The following is a 9597-nucleotide window of genomic DNA, read 5'->3' as shown; positions in this document are numbered from 1 at the left end:
AGGGGACTACTGATATTGCTATTGTTTATCCCAAGAAACAAGAGACATTCCTGGAATGTAAAAGATGCCAATATTTGTTCAATTAATAACTAATCACTTCCTAGAAGAGTCTGGGGGCTAAACAAGATCAGCCCTAACTCAATTGTCATTCCAGTGATATATATTGAATAACTTATTACAAACTGGATGCCTGCTTCTAAATTCTCTCTACTCTCCTTCTTCTTCCCCTCTCTTACCTCTCTGTACCACTTCTACTCTGCCTTCTCCCACTACTCTCTCCATTTCTTCCATTACATAGTTTTTCAATATTAAACCATGAAAAAACTCCCATAATACTTTTGCCCATACTGTCTCCATCTTGCCCAGGATGTGGGCCAGAATGGAAGCTGTGGCTCTGATATGGCTGATAACCATTGGACCTGGTGTTTCACCACTGGTCTTGATGCCTTTCAGTGGTAGCGGATAGGCACAGGGGAGGCAGAGATCCAGTGGGCAGGCTGGGCTCTTTCAGCCGCTAGTTTTTGCTCTTAATCTGATTGTTACATGGATGTGTGATGCTTTCAGTAGGGAGTTTTGACATGATGCGCCTGCCATGTTGCTTTCTTCTGAGTCTAGGCTAACTTCTCTTCTCAGGCTAGAAGCCATGCCCCAATGGTATTCGAGAGCATACCAGAACTATTGAAACAGAGAGATCTGAAAAGGCGGAGTCTTCAGTGCACTTGATCTGAATCATGAGGTGGGGCCTATACCAAAAGGATTCCTTAATACTCAAGAGCCAGTTTTTATAAGGTGAGCAAAGGTTAGTAGTCTTACACAGTAAGGAATTAGTACAGCATGTGAGGGGCGCTGTGGTATCATAGATAAGAGCCCTAAAGTAGAAATAGATATTGGAGTCCTTCCACCATTATTAACCACATGACCTCAGTGTATTACTTCTTCCCCTCTCGGGTACAGTTTCCACACCCATAAGTTCATAATGTAAATAATAACTACCATTTATTGAGTGTATAACAAATGTCGTGCTACTCCTAAGAGCTTTATATATGTTAACTCATTTAATCACATGAGATAAGTGTTACCACAACTTTTCAGACAAGGAAACTGAGACAAAGAGAAATTAAATAACTTGATTAAGGTCTCCTAGATAATATGGGATTGAATTGAGTAATCTTTATGGTCATAGTAGAGGAAGACTTTTGCATGACTGCTCTAAAGAGCTTTGAGTTTTTTAAGCACAGTTCGTTGTTTGTGTTCTGGACTATTATACTGTGATTTGATACCCCTGAGAAGAGCTCAGAAGTCTAGAGAAACAATTGGACATCTTTTCTCAAAAATAGCTCACAGAGCCTCATAATCAACTCCAACTGGAGTTCAATCCCAGGAAGCACCTGGAACACGCAGGATGGACGGAGGAGCTAGGTCCACTTAGAATGAATGCAGGAGAATTTCTTAATAAAGTGGAGTTGGTCAGACTAGGCCTTTGGGAAGGAGGCAGTGGACTGGGAGGGGAGGGATGGAGGATAACAATCCCTTGGGTCTTCACCAATCCAAATATTTTTAGCATCTTTTAATTTGTTATGTTATTAGAGTCTCACATCAGCTTTATGAAATAGGCAGGGAAGAAACTAGTGTTACCATTTACAGATGGTAAAGCTAAAGCCCAGGGTGGTCTCCTGACTCCCAGTCCAGGGCACTTTCCCCTATTACTTCTCTGCCATGGTTGTCCTTCCCCTGAGCCCTGCAGAGAAGTCAGGCTGCTGGGCACAGTGTCTGGTACTCAGACTCCACAACTGGGTCACATGCTTCAAAAGTATTGAGCAGGCTCTCTGGGGTGTGTCCTCACCTCCCCTGCCCCTCACAGGTCCATGAGAATCACACATGCATAGTCTATTACCTCTGAAAGGAGCTCTGGTGACTTTTGAGTGACTTGTCCAGATTCCTCCTTTTAAGGATGAGGCAACTGATGTCCAGAATGGAGCCACATATCCAAACTCTCTCAGGAAACTACTGGTAGAACTAAGACTAAACTCAATTATCTTGCCTTCTGATATATTATGCATAATATAAGTCATAAATTTTATCTGAAGAATGAGGTAATAGTGGTCTCTGGGGTCCAAAAGTCAAGATCTAAACATGCAGAAACATGAGGTCAGATCTTCCAGGGTAAGTCTTTGGCCCCTCCTCATCCTAAAGTGATGGAAGTGAGGGTAGGGTTCCTGTCTAGTCCAGTGGGGACATCTTTAACCTAAGTAATGACCCAAGATCTATCTTTCTAACTATCCTTTCCAAACTCCACCCTACCTCAATTCACTGTCCCCAGCATAACTCTGTACAGGAAAACAGAGATGTTGGTCACCTTGTCATTATTATCCTCTATCCCTCTTGAAGTTCCTAACCCTTGCACCCAATTTTTTACACCTCCCCACCCACCTTTTACAGAGAGTTGGAGTGCATTATAGGTTGATCTAAAGTACACCAGGTTTAGGCCAGGAATTTAGTGACAAGGAGGTTAAGATTTTAGGCAGCTTGCAGGGGCTTCTTAACATGTACCCTTGGAGAAACAGAGAACATGTTTGCCTAAAAGCTGTGAACAGGGTCCATCTGGGATGAGAGCTTCATACATAATAAGCTAGCTTTTTTTGATATTGGAAAATTCACACCAACCTTCTAGGCTTTATCAATTCAATGAAGAGTTTGGACAAGCCAACATCTCAAACTAATAATCAAAGATTTACCCAGCCCTTTCCTAGGTATATTTGAAGATGTTTTAACAATTAACTTTAAATTCAATTATACATGAGAAAGATTTGCAGAATAATTTTCATATACAAATTCTTTGCATCTTGTTTGGTTCCATCTGGAAAGTCTTTTGTACTCTCTAAAACATCCACATTTGGCAGGTCCTTTCAAACCTCTGCCAATCCTCTCTTATATCCCGGGTAATGTCTTAGAAAGAAGACGCTTTATCATTGGAGGGGCTAGAGAGATTGTGTGGTCTAAATTCCTTCTTTAGTAGATGTGAACTCTGAGGCCAAGAGAGAGAAGAGAAGTAATCTCTCCTAGGTTACACAGTAAGTGACACCACTTGGTAGTGCTAGGGTTTAAAGCCAATTTCTAATATCTGGCACTGCTTCTCATCTGAATGGATGCCCTATTCTCAGGCTAAAGAGCTGGGGAAGTGTAGACAGAGCTTTAACTTTTTCATTCATGTAGTGAAATCTGCAAGTCTCTCAGGGTCACAAACTCTCAGGGTTACAGGACTTCATTACCCCACCCTTTATTTTTGTAAAATATTGGCAAACATTTTGAGACTAAGGTTGGAGGTTGCCAATTACTTAAGGCACTGCTGTTTTTTTTTTTTTTTAAAGTAGTTGTGGGTCTTTCCCTTTTTTCTATAATTGTGGGAGAGTTTGTGTCTGATTAAACTTATTTATTCTTTCAACATTTTGAAGAAGTCTTCTGTAAGCAATGATTTTGACAACTAATTCAATTTATTTCATAGTTTAAGTCTATTATTCATATTTGCCATTCCTTCTTGAATCTAATTTGATAACTTGTATTGTCTTAATATTCTGTCAATTTCGTCTCACTATTGAAATGTGTTTAGCCAGATTCTTTCCACTTTTGCAAAAGCTACTACGTCTTCGTACTGATCTTTGCTTGGCTCGCCCCTTCTTGAGTTTCAGGTCTCCGTTTAACCTTGGTTCCTTAGATGTCAGTTACTGATAGTGCGACTGGCTCACTCCGCTACGTGCGGGAAAATCCGGCAGTAATTTCTGCAGAGCCTAGAGAAACAGTGCAGCGTCCGGAGGCCATCCACCTAAACCAGAAGCGGGTTTTGTTAAAATTATGTTTCTCCAGGACCTCTAAACTGTGGGAACTTTTCCTTTCGAAAGGGGGCGATATTTAAATTACCGCAAAAAGACAAATCTCTCCCGATACATTTTGCGTTTTTGTGTATCTGAGGGGTAAATATTTAATTTCACCGTTAAGTTACCGAGCGCATACTACGGACAATGGAAGTGTGTAGCAAGCAAATTGGAATCGTTAACTTTTCCCTGACGCTTCCACCACGCTTAGTGGGCCACCACGCACCTAAGTGCTAGCCCAGCCATTAGCTTCCTTTCGAATCTGCCAGATCCCAAGGGAGACCCACTGTGATACAGCATTCCGTTTCTCTTTCTAGTAGTCATGGCTGCAAAGACTCATCTTTTCTCAGATGCTATAACGGGGATTTGAGAGTTGGTACTTAGGTGAGTGAAAAACAGTAAACCAACCACGAAGGGATTCGAACCCTCAATCTTCTGATCCGAAGTCAGACGCCTTATCCATTAGGCCACGTGGTCTCATGGATATGCACCCACCGAAAAATCTAGACGATTCAGAGTCTGGATTATTTGGCTGGGTTATTTCACGCAACTTAAAATTATATCACCGTCACTATTAACTTCATTTCAAAGATGCTGCAATTAATACTCAGAAGAGCGAAGTCACTTCAATATCTCATAGAGTAACAGGCTGACGCTAAATGCGAATTCCGATTTTCTCCTATTCCCCTACCTTAAAACTGAACCCCAAATTTCCTGTCTGAACAATATTTTACACTTGTGCTGTGGTGTGCTTCTAAGCTGGTAGCATTAGGCCGTAATGAGACAGAAGAAAAGGATTGCACGCCCCTCTGTAATCAGGGCTACAACTCTTGGCTTGCCTTCAGAATGAAGTCAAGTCAGAAATGAGACCTCTTGGGAGTAAACGAAAATCGCCATGAGGTGACCGAGAAAAGAAACCCACTCCTGCCCCGAAGGCTTCAATTAGGAATGAATGAGTGCGTCTTCCTAGGCCTGGCCCCTCCTGGAGACCGTGAAGAATAGACCACGCTGAGTATCCTCCAGTGAAACATTTATTTAATACCCTAGAATGTACCAGATATTTAGTGAGCAATTAGAAAATGTCTGCCCTCTTGGGTAGCCGTTTAGTTGACGAGTTACGTAATTCAGTGGCAAGGGGCTTGGCTTTGGGCAAGTAAAGTTAAGCTTCAAGTCTCTTTGTGATGGTGTGTGTTTTCTTTCAATCTCATCGTTTTCCCCAGGCATAGCCACCCCATCTCACCGGCTACGGATCTCCCACTAGCGGTAGGTGCCAGCGGGAGAAGAGGGGTGGGAAGGAGCACGCGAGGCCCGGCAGGGTACAAACACCGCCTGCTGTTGTGCGTCTTCCTGTGGCTGCAGTGGACGTAATGGAAGCAACAAGGGCCGAATCAAGGCATGTGATGTCTTGTTCCGCATTATTGGGAACTCTTGGAGGGGCAAGACACTACAGTGTTTTAGGATTTTATTCTTTATCGAACCTGCCTCCCCAGAACACCCCAATCCTCCTCCTCCCCAAAGTTGGTCACACAGATTTTTCACATTCTAGAGAATCTGGAGAAACAGTGCTTTCCAAAAAGCACTTCTGGTCAACGGGACTGCACCCTAAGGAGGCTGTGCTCTTTCTCCTGTCCTCCAGGAAAGCGAAGCCCTGTTTGTGTCACCCACACTGTGTCTAGGTGTTGAGCTGTCAGGGACCCAGCTCTCACTAAACAGCTGAAGAACCAAAGTTAAACTGAGACCAAAAAGATGAGAAAGGGTTAGAGAAAAAAAGCGAAAGAAAAGTACTTCCAGAAGATGGATCAGCACTTGCAATGGTGTAAAGAATTTTGCTCAAATTATTTGAAATTTAAATGAAAAAGAAAACTCTGCAAAAAATATCATTTATGAAATTTCACGTAAGAAGAAACAGCAAATATGGATAGTCCTAAAACGATCAAATAAATTGAATAAATAGTCAAAATTGTCCCACAAAGAAATCTCCAAGACCAGATATGTTCACTTAGAAGTTCTGCAAAACAGTCCAGGGAGCATAATTTCAATCTGACACAAATACTTCTAAATTTATTACTAGAGGGAAGAACCTCCATCTCATTTTATAAGCCTGACTTCACCCTAATATCAAAACCAGACAAAGCAGTCGGTGCGTGCTGATTTGGGGCTGTTATGGCCCCCAGAAGAGCCACGATCTTTTAGTCCAATCTTGAGGGGTAGAACCTTTGATTACATTATTTCCATGGAGGTGTGACCCCATCCATTCTGGACTCCTTTAAGAGAGTTTACAGAGAGAAGGAGCTCAGAGAAGCTGAAAGAGACATTTTGGAGAGAAGCTAAGATACGTAATTTGGCGTTTGCCCTTGGGAGAAGCAAAGAGCAGACACAGACCCAGATGCTTGGAGACTCTGGTAGATGCAGACAGAAGGGCATTTGGAGATGCTAAGCTAAGAGATGAAGCCCAGAGTTGGCCCCAGAGAAGCTAAGAGAGGACTCCCAGATACTTAGAGAGAAACACCCAAGGAGAACCAAGCAGAGAGCTGAGAGAAGCTAAGAGAGACAGAAGCCCAGAGACATTTCAGAGAAAGACAGTTTGAAACCAGAACCTGGGAGAAGAGGACCAGCAGATGCCAGCCACATGCCTTCCCAGCTGACAGAGCTGTTCTGAACACCATTGGCCTTTCTTCAGTGAAGTTATCTGCTTGTTGATGCATTAGTTTGGACACTTCTGTGGCCTTAGAATTGTAAATTTGTAACCTAATAAACCCCTTTTAAAAAGCCAATCCATTTCTGGTGTTTTGCATAATGGCAGCTTTAGCAAACCAGAACACAATGTGAGAAAGGAAAATAATAGACCAATCTTATTTATGAACATAAATGCAAATATCCTTACAAAAAAGCCAACTGAATCCAAAGGGTAATAAATTGTGGCAAACCTTGGTTTATATCAATAATTTGTGGTTGATTTGACATTAAACTAACACATTTTTACCTTGTCCCTCAAGGGGACTTTGTAATTACTTTTTTATTTTCTTCCCAAAATACTCTGGAATGTATCAGGGTATTACATTAACCTGTACAGAATAACAAGCTCTCCTTCCCTAGTCTTGGTTCCATGCGATTATGTTGTTTAAAGAAACTGACCATACAGGTTAAATTAGATAGCGTACTTCAGAGAATATAAGATTTGTACCAAATAAACATCTCTTAAATAACAGTTTAAAAATGGTATTAGATTGATGTTAGCTTCATAAAATGAGTTAGGTAGTGTTCCATTTTCTTCGATGTTTTGAAAGAGTTTAAGTAAGATTGGTGTCAGTTCTTTTTGGAAAGTTTGGTAGAATTCCCCTGTGAAGCCATCTGGCCCTGGGCATTTATTTCTGGGAAGCTTTTTGATGACTGGATCTCTTTCCTTATGATTGGTTGGTTGAGGTCTTCTGTTTCTTCTCTAGTCAGTCTAGGTTGTTCATATGTTTCCAGGAAATTGTCCATTTCCTCTACATTATCCAGTTTGTTGCCATACAGTTGTTCATAGTATCTTCTTATAATTTTTTTAATTTCTTCAGGATCCCCAGTAATGTCCCCTTTCTCATTCATTATTTATATGGATCTTCTCTCTTTTTGATTTTGTCAGTCTAGCTAGGGGCTTCTCAATCTTGTTATCTTCTCAAAGAACCAACTTTTTTTTTTTTTTGGTGTTATTTATCCTCTTTTGTTTTTTTGTTCTCTGTGTCATTTATTTCTGCTTTAATCCTTTTTCTTTTACTTCAGTTAGGATTAGTTTGCTGTTCATTTTCTAGCTTCTTCAGTTGAGCCATTAGTTCTTAGATTTTGGCTCTTTCTTCCTTTTTAATGTATGCATTTAGTGCTATAAATTTCCCCCTCAGTACTGCTTTTGCTGCATCCCATAGGTTTTGGTATGTTGTGTTTTCATTTCCACTTGTCTCTATATATTTAGAAATTTCTCTTGCTATTTCTTGTTTAACCCACTGATTGTTTAGGAGTGTGTTGTTTAACCTCCAAGTATTTGTGAATTTTCTAAGTCTCTGATGGTTATTGACTTCTAATTGTACTCCATTGTGGTCAGAGAATGTGCTTTGAATAATTTCAATTTTTTTTAGTATCTCAAGTAGGGCAGGTCTTTTGTTAGCAAATTCTCTCAGCATTTGTTTATCTGTGAAAAATTTAAGCTCTCCCTCAAATTTGAAGGAGGGCTTTGCTGGATAAAGAATTCTTGGCTGGCAATTTTTCTCTCTCAGAATTTTAAATATGTCATGCCACAGCCTTCTCGCCTCCATGGTGGCTGTTGAGTAGTCACTACTTAGTCTTATGCTGTTTCCTTTGTATGTGGTGAATTGCTTTTCTCTTGCTGCTTTCAGAACTTGCTCCTTCTCTTGCATATTTGACAGTGTGATCAGAATATGTGTCAGAGTGGATTTATTTGGATTTATTGTATTTGGAGTTCGCTGGGCATTTATGATTTGTGTGTTTATGGTGTTTAGAAGATTTAGGAAGTTTTCACCAACAATTTCTTTGAATACTCTTCCTAGACCTTTACCCTTCTCTTCCCCTTCTGGAACACCAATGAGACTTATATTTGGACGTTTTATATTATTTATCATATCCCTGAGGTCCATTTTTATTTTTTTGATTTTTTTCCCCATTCTTTCTTTTGTTCTTTCATTTTCCATTCTGTTGTCCTCCAGGTCACTGATTCACTGTTCAGCTTCCTCTAGTCTTGTACTATGAGTATCCAGAATCTTTATAATTTGGGCAACAGTTTCTTTTATTTCCATAGATTATGTTATTTACTCTTGCAATTTCTTCTTTATGCTCTTCTAGGGTCTTCTTCATGTCCTTTATATCCTGTGCCATGCTCTTCTTCATGTCCTTTATATCCTGCACCATGATCTCATTGTTCATCTTTAGTTCTTTGATTAATTGCTCCACATACTGTGTCTCCTCTGATCTTTTGATTTGGGTGCTTGGGCTTGTGTTATCCATATGATCTGATTTTTTCATATGCTTTAAAATAACCTGCAGTTAACTCTGAAACCCTGTGAAGAGAGTGTTTGGGGCTGGGAATGTATGGGTTTCTGTGAGCTGACAGCTCTGGTATGCATTAACCCTATTTTTAATTTCCACTTCTTCCCTTGAATGTGGCTGTTTCCTCTTTAAACTCTGGAAAACCTCTTCTGATTATTTATTTAAACTCTAAATTATTATTTCCATTCTAAAACCTTGCCTCCCTTCTTACAGTCCCAATAATTAGGAGCCCACTCCTTACCCAAGTCAGCTAATATATAAGAAGGCAATATTTTCGGTATTAGATCATACCAGAAATACTATTCTAAACTAAATGTCCCTCCAAACACATATACACCTTTAAAAGCAAAGACAAAACTTTTAAAGTGATCCCCCATGTAAGCCCCCAAATTGCTTTCTAGTCCCCAAATTTATAGGCTGGCATCTACAGCTTAATATTTGGATTAGGAGATTAGGAATTTCAGAGTAAACGGTATTTCTGCAGGTAGGTGAGGGTACAGGTTCCAGGTGGCAATCAGACACATGAACACAAATAGGCTTTAATCTAATACTACCATTTGCTTTGTTTTATAGAAGACAAGACCAAATATACAGCAATTTCAGCATCTTCATTTCATTGGGAGACCCAGAAGCTGTCCAGTACACAGCTTCCTACACCATCAACCCTCCTCATGAGTGTGTTCAGGTGACC

At 40.4% G+C, this 9597-nt stretch overlaps 1 non-coding gene across 1 annotated transcript; it reads right to left on the bottom strand.

Annotated features, from left to right (window-relative positions):
* Positions 1-4273: 4273 nt before the first annotated feature.
* Positions 4274-4346, bottom strand: TRNAR-UCG. The gene has a single exon. It is a non-coding gene; the product is annotated as a tRNA-Arg (tRNA).
* Positions 4347-9597: the final 5251 nt, after the last annotated feature.

Source organism: Choloepus didactylus, chromosome 7 (genome assembly GCF_015220235.1).
Source record: "Choloepus didactylus isolate mChoDid1 chromosome 7, mChoDid1.pri, whole genome shotgun sequence".
Lineage (NCBI taxonomy): Eukaryota > Metazoa > Chordata > Mammalia > Pilosa > Megalonychidae > Choloepus > Choloepus didactylus.
The sequence above is the reverse complement of the archived record's forward strand: the minus strand, read 5'-3'. Positions and strand labels throughout refer to the sequence as shown.